The sequence below is a fragment of the Nelumbo lutea genome, chromosome 4, assembly GCF_056320005.1.
Source record: "Nelumbo lutea isolate HS-2025 chromosome 4, American lotus-T2T, whole genome shotgun sequence".
Classification (NCBI taxonomy): domain Eukaryota; kingdom Viridiplantae; phylum Streptophyta; class Magnoliopsida; order Proteales; family Nelumbonaceae; genus Nelumbo; species Nelumbo lutea.
The window spans coordinates 96752712-96765249 of NC_142687.1; the positions used below are offsets into that span (position 1 = coordinate 96752712).

At 33.3% G+C, this 12538-nt stretch overlaps 1 pseudogene across 2 annotated transcripts; it reads left to right on the top strand.

The window, feature by feature from the left end:
* Positions 1-1767: 1767 nt before the first annotated feature.
* On the top strand, positions 1768-5145 carry LOC148862036 (pentatricopeptide repeat-containing protein At2g20540 pseudogene; annotated as a pseudogene). 2 transcript variants are annotated; one of them, XR_016112513.1, is made up of 2 exons: positions 1768-3556; positions 3898-4464. The product of XR_016112513.1 is annotated as a pentatricopeptide repeat-containing protein At2g20540 pseudogene, transcript variant X2 (transcript). The 2 variants fall into 2 exon arrangements; XR_016112512.1 differs by having other exon boundaries at positions 1769-3640; positions 3898-5145.
* Positions 5146-12538: the final 7393 nt, after the last annotated feature.

Genomic DNA, 12538 nt, shown 5'->3' on the forward strand with positions numbered 1-12538 from the left:
ATAATCAAAATGCCAGATTTATTCATTTAGATTTCACTCAATCATAATGAATTTATAAAACTAAATTACTTTACTCTTTAATTTGATCTAGGGTTTTTTTTTAATAAAAACTAAAAGGTTTTTTTTTGGAGTATTTTAGTTAGGGATGGTAATTTCTACCCTACTCGGTGGGTACCCACTCCTTACCTCTTCTCAATGAGGCAGGTTTTTTTTTTGCTTGAAGAATGGGTTTTGGGATTTTACAACCTATACGGGTATGAGTAAGGTATGATATTAGGCTAAACCTGAACTTCCCCAATCCGCATATTGAAAGCATATAAACTTTATGTATTAGGTCTTGAATTTAATAATATTTTGAATTTTACATGAAGGATAATTGATAGTTTATGTGATTTTACATGCCTTAATCAAATAATTGGAAATTTTGTTGTTTATTTATGTTATTTTACTTATTTATTGCTTAAATATAACAAGAAATATTAGAAAATTAGATGCGGGTTCTAAACCCAACTCACCCCTACCCTTGAATGTGGGGGAGGGTAGGTTTAGGGAGGGTTTTGCATTTTCATGTATAGGGAAGGTTTGGAGTCTCAAAATCCAAGGCAATATAGGTTTTAGAGTGGGTTTGGGTTGGGAGGTTTAGGGAGGTGAATAGGATCTAGAATTTACAAAACTCTTTTTGAACTCGCCCCATTCTCATCCCTAATTTTAGTAAATCTCTATCTAAATTGATAGACATAAGGGTAAAATGGGTATTTTCAAAAAATTAATACATTAGACCAACATTTTTTTGGAAGAATGACTATTCAGTCCACCCTAGAATTCTTAGTCCCACCCTAGAATGACTATTCAAGGCCATAATGCAGTTTATAGGGGGCTACTAATAGACTAGGGAGGGCTGTAATTTTAGATTTTTGCCATGGAGTGATGTGTACTTTGCAAGGATAACAATGGAAGAGGCAATTGCAGTTCTATGCATCTACATTAAAAATAGGGAAAATTCCCGATTAGTACCTTATATTTTGGGCCTAGTGTCACTTTGGTCCCCAAACTTTAAAATGCGACAATTCAATACCCAAGCTTTTAAAATGTGACATGCCGTTAACTAATTAAGTGGCATTTGAAAAAGACACAAATGCCCTTCAAGTGTTATTTAATTTTCTTTATCAACCATCTAAACGTTGATAACAAATTAACAGTCCCAAATCTTTGCCTTTTCCATTCAAGAAAGTTGGGGTCACCTTTGAGTGGGCATTCTCGTGACCCCAACTTTCTTGAATAGTAGAGTCAAAGATTTGAAACTATTAATTTTTTGTCATTGTTTAGTTAGTTGATAAAGAAAATTAGATGACACTCAAAGGGCATTTATGTCTTTTTCAAATGTCACTTAACGACTGGTTAACAACTAATTAACAAATACTGAATTGTCATGTTTTTAAAGTTCAATCACTGAATTGTCACATTTTAAAGTTTGAAGACCAAAATGGCATTAGGCCCAAATTACAAGTATTAATAAGGATTTTTTCCTTGAAAATATCAATGGGTTTTTATGGTTCAGTCCACCCCTAAGTAGAGGATGAATTAAATGGCAAATCAGAATTCTAAGGTAGAGTGTAGGCTAAAATTCCCAAATATTATCAAAACATTGAAGTACGGGGATATTCCCCATTCACCACTACGTGAGTACCGTTCGTGAGGGTTTAATCCGGTTTCACAGCAAACGAGCAAACTCCTACAGGATGAAAAATCTGTAACGTTTAATGTGAAGGATGTTTGTGTCTTTTCACGTGGTGGTGCTTTGGCAATTACGACACGTTTACACGTTAGAAGATTTTTGACATACCGGTAAAACCCACACCCACCGGCCACCTCCACTGGAGCAGAGCAGCACCGGATGGTTGAGGCGTCATGGCTCAATCTCAGGAACGCATTGGCTCGCTTACTCGACGAATGCAAGAACATGAAAGAGCTGAAACAAATCCATTCCCACATTATAACATCTCCCGGTATACCCATACACCACCATTACTTCCTTGTCACTCGACTCCTCTTCTTCTGCGTCACCTCCCATTCGGGCTCTCTCAGTTACGCCACCAACGTTTTTCACCACATCGAACACCCCAATGTTTTCGTTTATAACACCATGATCAGAGCCCATGCCACTAGGATGATCAACGATGGCAGCGATGCCCATTCATGCCCGTCCCTCATTCTCTACAAACAAATGCTCAGGAATGGCGTCCGGCCTGACCACCTCACGTTCCCGTTCCTTGCAAAGGAATGCACGCGACGTATCGATGCGCACGCGGGCAAAAGCATACACGTCCAGGTCATCAAGGTTGGGTTGTCCGAGGATTTGTTTGTTCAGAACTCCATGATCAACATGTATGCCTCATGTGGGTTCTTAAACCATGCACGATGTATATTCGATGAAATGTCTGCACGAGATGTCGTTTCATGGAATTCGATGATTATTGGGTTTTTAAGAGGTGGGGATCTTGACTCCGCATTTGATCTGTTCAAGATGATGAAGAAGAGAAATGTCATTACTTGGAACTCGATCATTACAGGGTTTGTTCAAGGCGGTCGACCAAAGGAAGCCTTGGATTTCTTCCATGAGATGCAGGTTTTGGATGATGATGGTACGGTTAGACCAGACAAAATAACTGTAGCTAGCGCTCTTTCGGCTTGTGCGTCGTTTGGTGCACTCGATCATGGGAAATGGATACACAGTTACTTAAAGAGAAGCGGGTTGGAGTGCGATATGGTGATTAGTAGTGCCCTTGTGGATATGTACGGGAAATGCGGTTGTGTGGAGAGGGCGATTGAAGTCTTCAAGGAGATGCCTGAAAAGGATGTCCTGGCATGGACTACCATGATTTCTGTATTAGCTCTTCATGGGTTTGCAGAAGAAGCATTTGATCTTTTCAAAGAAATGCAAATCCAAGGAACGAAGCCTAACCATGTGACGTTTGTCGGGCTTTTATCAGCTAGTGCTCATTCTGGTCTGGTAGAGGCTGGCCGCTGGTGTTTTGATGTGATGACGCAAGTTTACTCGATAGAACCACAGGCTCAACACTACGCCTGCATGGTTGATATACTTTCTCGAGCTGGGTTGTTTGAAGAGGCAGAAGGGCTTATTCAAAGCATGCCGATGGAGCCGGATGTGTTTGTTTGGGGTGCATTGCTTGGAGGCTGTCATATGCATGGTAATGTAGAGATGGCAGAAAGCGTTGCACACCATCTTTTTGATTTGGAGCCTCTGAACCATGCTTTTTATGTAACCTTGTCCGAGATATACGCCAAGGCTAATAGGTTTGATGATGAGAAGAGAATTAGAGCCTTTATGAAAGAAAGAGGGATCAAGAAGACAGTGCCTGGTTGTAGTATGATTGAAGTCAATGGCATAGTTCAAGAGTTCTCAGTGGGAGGGTCGCCCCAAGTTTTGATGGAAGAGATTGAATGGGTTCTTAATGGTCTCTGTGAGGAGATGAAGATGGGAGACCACCCTCCAGATATTAACAGTGGAGACTGAGACTGAGAGTACTTGCAAAGAGTAAGGAATACTTCCCCAACTTCTTGGGGCAAATTCTTTTATATTATCTGCCCAAAAATATACCTCAGAAGAAGCAAGATATAGGTATGTCAACCGAAATGTATATTCAATAGACATTCAAAATCACTGAAATATATCGGCAATCGATTCCCAACTAAAAAGCCTTAAGAAAAATATGAGGCCTCAAAATTTTCAATTTTTTATTTATTTTTATCACCTTGATTCAATATGCAACCGTAAAAATACCAAACAATAAAGGGCAAGATGTACCATTAAGGATATCTCTTTAAACTGTAAATTCCTCTACTGTTAGGTCTGAAATGATTCTCTTATATATGCAGGTGGCAGGGGGAAATCATGGTTTTAAAAACTGGACTAGAAACGGAACCGTTTCGGCCACTGGCATCCTCTGTGGCCATCCTCTCTCTTAAGCCATGATGACAACATGTATGATGGAAGAGCACGACTAAGGAGTGTCCTGCATGGACAATGAAGCGGATTCCATCGGTGAAAAGGAAACCTCTCAGAGACTTTGGTGGACGACCTCATCCCAACAACCCCAGAAGCCTTATCCATCTGGAACACGGAGATTCAACTATAAATAGGTATTCCCCGCTTGAGGTAAGGGACTTTTTGGAACGACACTCTGAGTACCCCTTTGCATTATCTCTTCGGCCCAAACTAGCATTGTTCTTACTTGCTCGGTTCGGCCACCTCTTTTGCCCAATTGACTTGAGTGTCGGAATACCTACCTGGGGATTAATTCCTCGGGCCTCTGACCTTTCTCCTGGTTGTAGATCTCAATGTGTGGCTTCGTCCAGTTGGCAAGATTATTTGATTGTGTCTTTAGTTTACAACACCTTGGATTGAATGGTATAATATTGGTCAAATGGTTTGACCATCCAATAATTCTTACCTGCTCGGTTCGGCCACCTCTTATGCCCAATTAACTTGAGCGTCGGAGTACCTACTTGGGGATTAACTCCTCAGGCCTCTGACCTTTCTCCTGGTTGCAGATCTCAGTGCATGGTTTCGTCCTTTCACCTCGGCTTCGTCCAGTTGGCAAGATTATTTGATTGTGTCTTTAATTCGAAACACCTCAAATCGGACAGTATCAGATTGGTCAAATGGTTCGACCATCCAATAAGTTTGGTTGGACGGTTTGGGGTCCAAAAGTAGCCCTAGAGCCATGACCAGTTCCTAGGTCAAATGGTCTGACCATTCAGTCTGATCCGATTTTAAAACCATGGGGAAAGTCTCTCCCTAGGATATGACACCCCTCGTAACTTGTTTTGTTAAAATGAAAGCTGCACTTTTTAGATCTAAGGTGAATATGCTACACAAAATTTTGAATAAAATGAAGCAAAATTACTGAAACTTCCCTTTTACTGCTCAGCGGGCTAAACAGCCATCGCTTTCTGCTAAACCTTGCTCCCATTAGAGATCTTGACATGTATTAATTGAAGGCCGTCACATGACATTCACAAATTTTATAAATCCAAAAGTATCTTGTCATTGCAAATTTAGATGTATTGATTCCAGTTGATTAGCTAATGGAGAGAAGTTTATATTAGTTATCCAAAACCAAACCATTTGGTTCGGTTAAGCAGATTTTTCAGTTTTTGATGAATACCCTTAAATCCCTAATCCAAGGGCGAAAGCTACATTATATGTACTAAAAAAAAGTAAGAAAAAAAGGCATTTACCGAATTTTGGTACTTTGGGGATGGACTGGATTTAGACACAATATTGGCAGTTTCTGCACAAAAGTGGCTACTCTCACTGTTGATTGATTCAACCTTTGGCATTTTTTACATGAACCAATGGCCCCAGTAACAAAAAGGGAAAAATAGATACAATTGTTCTATATTTGTTTGTGGCTTCATTAATTATAGTATGACAAGAGATAGAAAGAGAGAGACGATTCCATGCGACAGCGTACAGTGTGGATCTTTATAAATTTTAGGGTTTTATGGTTGAGCGAGGAGAGTATGCACAAGGGATACCAGATAACACCCAGAGACGTATTACTCACTTATTATCTTCCCCTTAAAATAAATTATGTGGGAGCAGGTTTCCTAAGTTGGGTTATTTGGCAATATTCCTTAAAGGGACAAGGAATCTTATATACGGAAAATCAGTTTCTCTTCCCACCATAAATTTTGGGTCAGACACTTTCTCAACTTTGAAAAATAAGCCTACTTAATAAATTTTATATTGAAAAAAAAAATTCAACTTCCACAAACATTACAAAAAAAAGAAAAAGAAAAATTAATAATGGTTTACACAATAACACCAACACAACGTGGGGGCATATGACTGATATAGACCATGTGGTGAACCCTATAGGTCCCATATCTAGACAGTTTGGATTGGTTACAGGATCTTGAATGAAAGAAATGGATTCATGTAGTAATTCTCCCTATATGTAACTCTCTAGTGATCCTTTTTTAAACTTATTTTCAAATTTCAATTTGCTTTGGCTTGTTTTTGTTTTCTATAACAAAACCATACATGTTGGCAAAACTCCCTCTATATTGATCGGTAGTAGTTATCCAGGGGTGAGCATGGGTCAAGTTTGGTTTGGTTTTAAGGCAGAACCTGGAACCTACTTTATGATGGTCGATTTCAGGTCTTTTGAACCAAAAGGTTCAAAATCTACCCTATCAACATTCGTTCTAGCCTTCGCGGTTTCAAGACCAGCTCTAAGGTCTACCTATGGAACCTCTTTTTAAAAAAATTATAATATGCTGTCATTTTTTTTTTCTCTTTACAATCTTTGACCTTGGATAACAATTTATCATAAACATTCCACATTTCAGATCCATAATAGTCATTCAATCTCAAAGATACTAAAACGTAATCCATATACAACTTAAGTAATATCACATAATCATAATTAATCCATATACAACTTTCATGGTCGGCTCTAAGGTCTACCCATTGAACCTATTCTTTAAAAAAATTATAATATGCTGTTATTTTTTTCATATTTTTTTACAAGCTTGACCTTGGACAACAGTTTATCATAAGCATTCCACATTTCAAATCGATATAGTCATTCAATCTCAAAGAAAATAAAACGTAATCCATATACAACTTAAGTAATATCACATAATCATTATTAATCCATAATCTATATTTCACACATTCCACAATTTAGTTAAATCAATCTCAATGCAAATAGAATACAATCCATAATCATCCCAAGCAATACAACATAACTAATGCATAATAATCCATAAACCTATATGCTAAGTTCAAATTACATTTAGGCCGGTTGTTTGGGTCGGTTCAGGTAGGTAAACCCCCAAACCCTGGAACCAGCCTAGGTGGGAATCAGTTCCAAGAATTTGGAACCGGACCCTACCCAAGGCTAGTTCAAGGTTGGTTCCAAACTTCCGATCTGTTTTGGGTAGAACTGATCCATTTGCTCACACTTATAGTTATCTATAAGCTCTACAATCTCTCTCTCTCTCTCTCTCTCTCTCTCTCTCTCTCTATATATATATATATATATATATATATATATATATATATATATATATATATATATGTGTGTGTGTGTGTGTGTTTTACATGATATACTAATATTTTTTTTTTGGAACATAATCAGGCTAAATTCATTCAAAAAGTTCAGGATACTCTTTTCTCAATAGCAATAGCAAGAACATCAGGGGTCCTCGCCCAGGTATGAATGAGAGAGAGAGAGAGAGAGAGAGAGAGAGAGAGAGAGAGAATGGGACATGTAAGCCACAAGATAGGCTGTTGTATTAGCAATTCTTGGTGTGTAAGCCACTAAACAGCAGGAGAATGGGACATGTAAGCTCTGCAATCAGCTAAGATAGTTGTTACTCGCCATAGAGGATTTAGAAGTTCCTCCAACAAAACTTTGATCACCACAAGCATATCTCCCATGATCAAAATCTGATCAATACCTATCTCCAGTGCAAACTCCAAAGGTGTACCGCCCATCCATGATTCCTCAAGAGTAAGCCCACCCCTGAATTACTCATACCATTAACACCATCGAAACTGATCAGTTTCAACGAGTTGCATGGGGATTGTCCATCTAACTTCTTCTACATAGCAAGGAACTAGATCATAGATTAATGCTACCATTAATAGATAGCTTATGGTGAACAAAATTTTCAATTTCCTCAATTTGTGTCTGAGCTCTAAAAATGGTAGCTTGAATATTAACCTTCACATGTTCCAAAGCAATAAGTGATAAAATGAGAGAAAGTAGAATAAGATGATTTGGTTATGTGCATACAAGACCAGACCCATAGGAAGACAAAAAAAAATTAAGGGGCTATAAGGAGTAGGGGTAGACAAAAAAAAAATACATGGGCTAAAGTAGTAAGTAATAGTTTAAGTGCTAATAATATAATGGACATGTCATTAAATGGAACATAATAGAGAAACATGAATCATGAAGGCAATCCCATATATATAGTTGGGATAAGGCTTGGATGATGACGACGATATAATATTAAAAGAACATAATAAATTATACTACATAAAATATATAAAATAATATGATGAGATAATATATTTGTATTATATATGATACTATAATATAGTAATATATAATATGCAATTATACATATAATTCTATAAAAAATATAATTATAGTGAAATGTATTTTATATGTTAAAGGGGTAAACTAGTAAATTATATAACTTATAGTTTCTAGCATTCAAAATACAAAATAACTTCCATACATTCAACAATCAAAACAAAAAAAAACATATATATTTTTAACAACAGTTAAATTAGAAAACTACATTCAAAACTTCATATTTACCAAACACGACCTTGGAGTTTTTCATAAAAGTATGTATGGAAAATACTAATGAAAAACACATTAGTGAAACAACAACTTAGCAAACCACTAGAAAAAAAAAAATATAGTGCAACCAAAAAACAATTAAAGTTGCCAACTGGCTTATCTAGTAAAGCTAGTGGATGTAGTTCTAATTGGCTTAGTGTCGAATCTTGCTTCGCCCTTCTCCCCCGACCTCTAGGTTTGCCTACAAAACAAAATTAATAAATGTATCATTAAAAGTAGAAGAATCTTAATTAATGCATTTAATGACTAAATAAGCGGTTTTGCTTTAACATTGTAATTCTCGTCAACCGGGGTGGTTTTTTAAGCTAGTTTGCAAAACCCTGAGTGTTTTCTTTAACCATAGAAATTGTATAAATAGGAAAATTTGAGACCGGTGAGTAGAAAGAATCAAGTAAACAAAAATTTTCTTTTTCTATACTAGGTTAGAGTTACAGAGAAAGTTGATCAATTTTAAGAAGGCGGAACCTCTCTCTTCTCTCTCTCGATCAAAGTTTTCACAATCGGAGAATTATAACAGGTGAAAGGCTATATTTTTTTTTTCAAGTTTTAGCTTTGCTTTACTCTCCATCATTAGAAGTTTGCTTGCAGATATAGTTTGTTTCTCTTCCTTTTTTTGTACATATTATTATATATATATATAGAAAGCGATTATCTTTTAATTTTTATTTTTACATAAATATCAATACAAAGAAAAATTCATTGGTTTTATTTTTGGTCCTTTAAGCTTTATATCCTATTTGATAGGTGAAAGGCTATATTTTTTCTCAAGTTATACTCTTAATCATTAGAAGTTTGCTTATTGCAAATATAGTTTGTTTCTCTTCCTTTTTAGTACATATTATTATATATATAGAAAGCAATCATCTTTTAATAATTATTATTTTTACATAAATATCAATACAAAGAAAAATTCATTTTTTTTTTGTTTTTGGGCCTTTGAGCTTTGTTTCTTATTTGATTTATACTTTTAGGCCCTTAGGATTTCCTATTAGTATATATTCATATATTGAAGTCCATCTTAGTTTTCTTTGGTAGGAAGGTCCATCATAGTCTACAATCTACATCAAAGCATAAAGCTCTAAATGATTCCTATAAATAGTATCATTAATCACTTGCCCATTAATGAAAAACTTTTGTATATTTTCAAGCTTTTCTTTTCTATGATAATAGATTTATTTTAATTATCTAGATTAAAGTGAGATAATTTTTCATGTAGATTGTTCTTGCATCTTATATTTCTTCATTTTTTCTAATTTAGGATGATTGTAATATGAATTGATTAAATATATTTTTGGTTTGATTTTCTAGTTAATGAATATATCAACCCAGTAGCTCACTTCCTATAAAAGAAAATCCTTTTTCTAAGCTTTTCTTTTCCAAGCTTGTAGATGTTCTTCATTTTTAATGATTTAGGAGTTGATTTTGCATTTTTTGCTTTATTGCTTTATATTCTTTATCATTAAAAATTAATTTGATTTATAAGTCTTATTCATTTTTTTCTCTTCTTTTCAATTAGTAATGATATTATAATTAGGTTTCCTTTTTTTTCTCATTCCTCTAAATGAATATTCTGGATTTATTTCAATAATCAACTAATAAAATTAGGTTTTGGTTATTACACAACAGATTTTATTGATATATTTTACTTTTCTTTTTTCTTCATTATTTACTTTTGCATGGTAGTTTGAGATATCATATATTTATGGTAGATCCCTATTGAAAATAGACAAAAAGCTCCAATTTATAATGATAAAAATAAGTACATTCGGGTACTTTTGTTTCTAAAATAAATTACATTTACAATTATTAATTTGTGTGCTTTTAATGTCATTTCATGTTTATATTGATTCAGGTGATAGATTTTATTGTTGCCTCATTTGTAATGACTGATGAAGATTGTAGTTATTGCATGCTGGAATTTTCTTTTCTTCCTTCTTCATTTTAATTAAAATTATTGATTATTTAGAGAATCTTTGTAAATATGTGTAATTTTGTTTCTTAAAATGAAATGAATTACTACATCAACAAAAACATATGGCAAACATCACCTTAGTGTGTTGCTGTTAGGATATATATGTGATTTTGGTGGGGAAGAAACAGTACACTCAAACTAAGCTCAAAAAGAAAATGCAAGACAAGTTCTATTTGGGACTAGGGACATCAAGTTGAGTTGAATAGCTTAATTGACTTTTGGGTTAAGTTCAAAGTTGAGGTCAGCCTACTTCAAACCTGGCACATTGATATAATTAATAGTATTGAAACATTAATTATAAACATAGCCCTCATTGACTCTTAGGATACTATTTGTAGGATAGATTGGTTAGTTTTGGACTGTTTGGTACCTTGTTGTATTTAGATAGATTGGGTTGGGTTCAAGTAGAGCAAAACCCATATTGAACTCAACCTGATAATATCCCATGTGAGAACAAGAATTTGATAATCTTAGCTTGGATTGGATTTATGTGGCATTTGGTAAAATTGAACCTTGATCTCTAGTCAGAAAAAACTTTTGGAAATTTGAGTCCTGACCTTAAAAAATTTGCTTCCATACTTTTCTATATATCTGAATGCAACGAAAAAAAAAAAACAAAATAAAGTCGTTTGGTAATATAAACATTACAAACTCTAATAAATATCTATTTTACATTTTTGCTGCTATGGATGTATTTGTTTTGTTATTTTGCATTTGTTAGTATTGAGTATTATATATTTTATTTATTTTACATAATTATTAGTATTTAAATTAATTTTTAAAATTAATAATTCATTAAATATTTAATTAAAATTAACAAGTAAGTAAAATAAAAGCTATAACTAAAATTAATAATATCTAATATAAAAAGAACTTAAATTCAAAAGTTACATAAGATAAATTAAAAGTGAATTTAAATATAGAAATAATTAAAATAAAAAATTATTACCAGCTATTTAAATAATTTTAAAATTATTAATAAGCAAACTAAAAAATTAATAAATATTTAATGAAAATAAATTGTTTAGAAATAATAAATAGAGAAAATGTTTGTTAAAATTATTAAATTTAATTTAAATATTGAAAAGGTTTTAAAATATAAAAAGAACGAAATTATAAATAGATTTAAATATTGAAATAATTAAAACTAAAAATAATTGAAAATTGTTTAAATAGTTTAATAAAAATTAAATTGATCTCAAATAATGTTAAAAATTATTAACATTTATAATTTTTAATTATAAATTTTTTACATTTTATTTATTATATTTACTATACTTGTAGATTTTTTTACCATTCTATTATTTTTTAGTTGTTATTTATGTGGATTTTTAAATATTTTAGACACTTTTAAATTTCTTTGTTTAGTTATTATTTTATTTTCTTTGTAACTTTCCATTTGTCTAACACTTTTACAATTATTTATTGTTTTTTATTAAATTTTATCTAAGTTATTGTTTTTTAAATTATATTTATGTAAATTTAGTATTTTTAAATGTTTATTTTTAATTTTAAATTGTTTAAATTTTTAAAACAATGGTTAGTATATTTTCATATACATTATTTTAATATTAACATTTGTTTTTATTTATTCAAAGTATAATGTATTTAAATACCTTTTCATTATTTAATTTAAATAATTAATTGATTTTTCGTTATGTAAATATAGTTAAGTTTATCTATTTTTTAATTAATTGATTTTTAATATTTAATTAATATTATTAGCACTAGCAATGGAGGTATATGATAGAAAGGAAAGAATAGGGTTTTTTGGGTTAAAAGTTATAACAAGGGCAATATTGGTACTTTGATTGTTTAAACAAGGGCATGCATCATGTCCTAAAAAGTTTTCCGCTACCTCTAATCGTGTTTGAAGCTTGAAGGTAGTGGACTCATTGAGTAAACGGAGGTGAAAACAGATTTACAAATTGGCATCCAAATGTTTTACCAAACAACCCTCCAGGGGAGTTTGGATTTGCTCCTCACACAGTGTGCCTCACACCATCCTCACAGCATATCGTAGGTGTGCAATGAAAATATCTCCCGTACATGATGTTATCATTCGTGGATAGATGTTTCCAATGCACGATGGGGATATAGAGCTGAAAAATCAAATGCAACTCTTTCATGTTTTAGAGGGCCATTCTGCTACAAA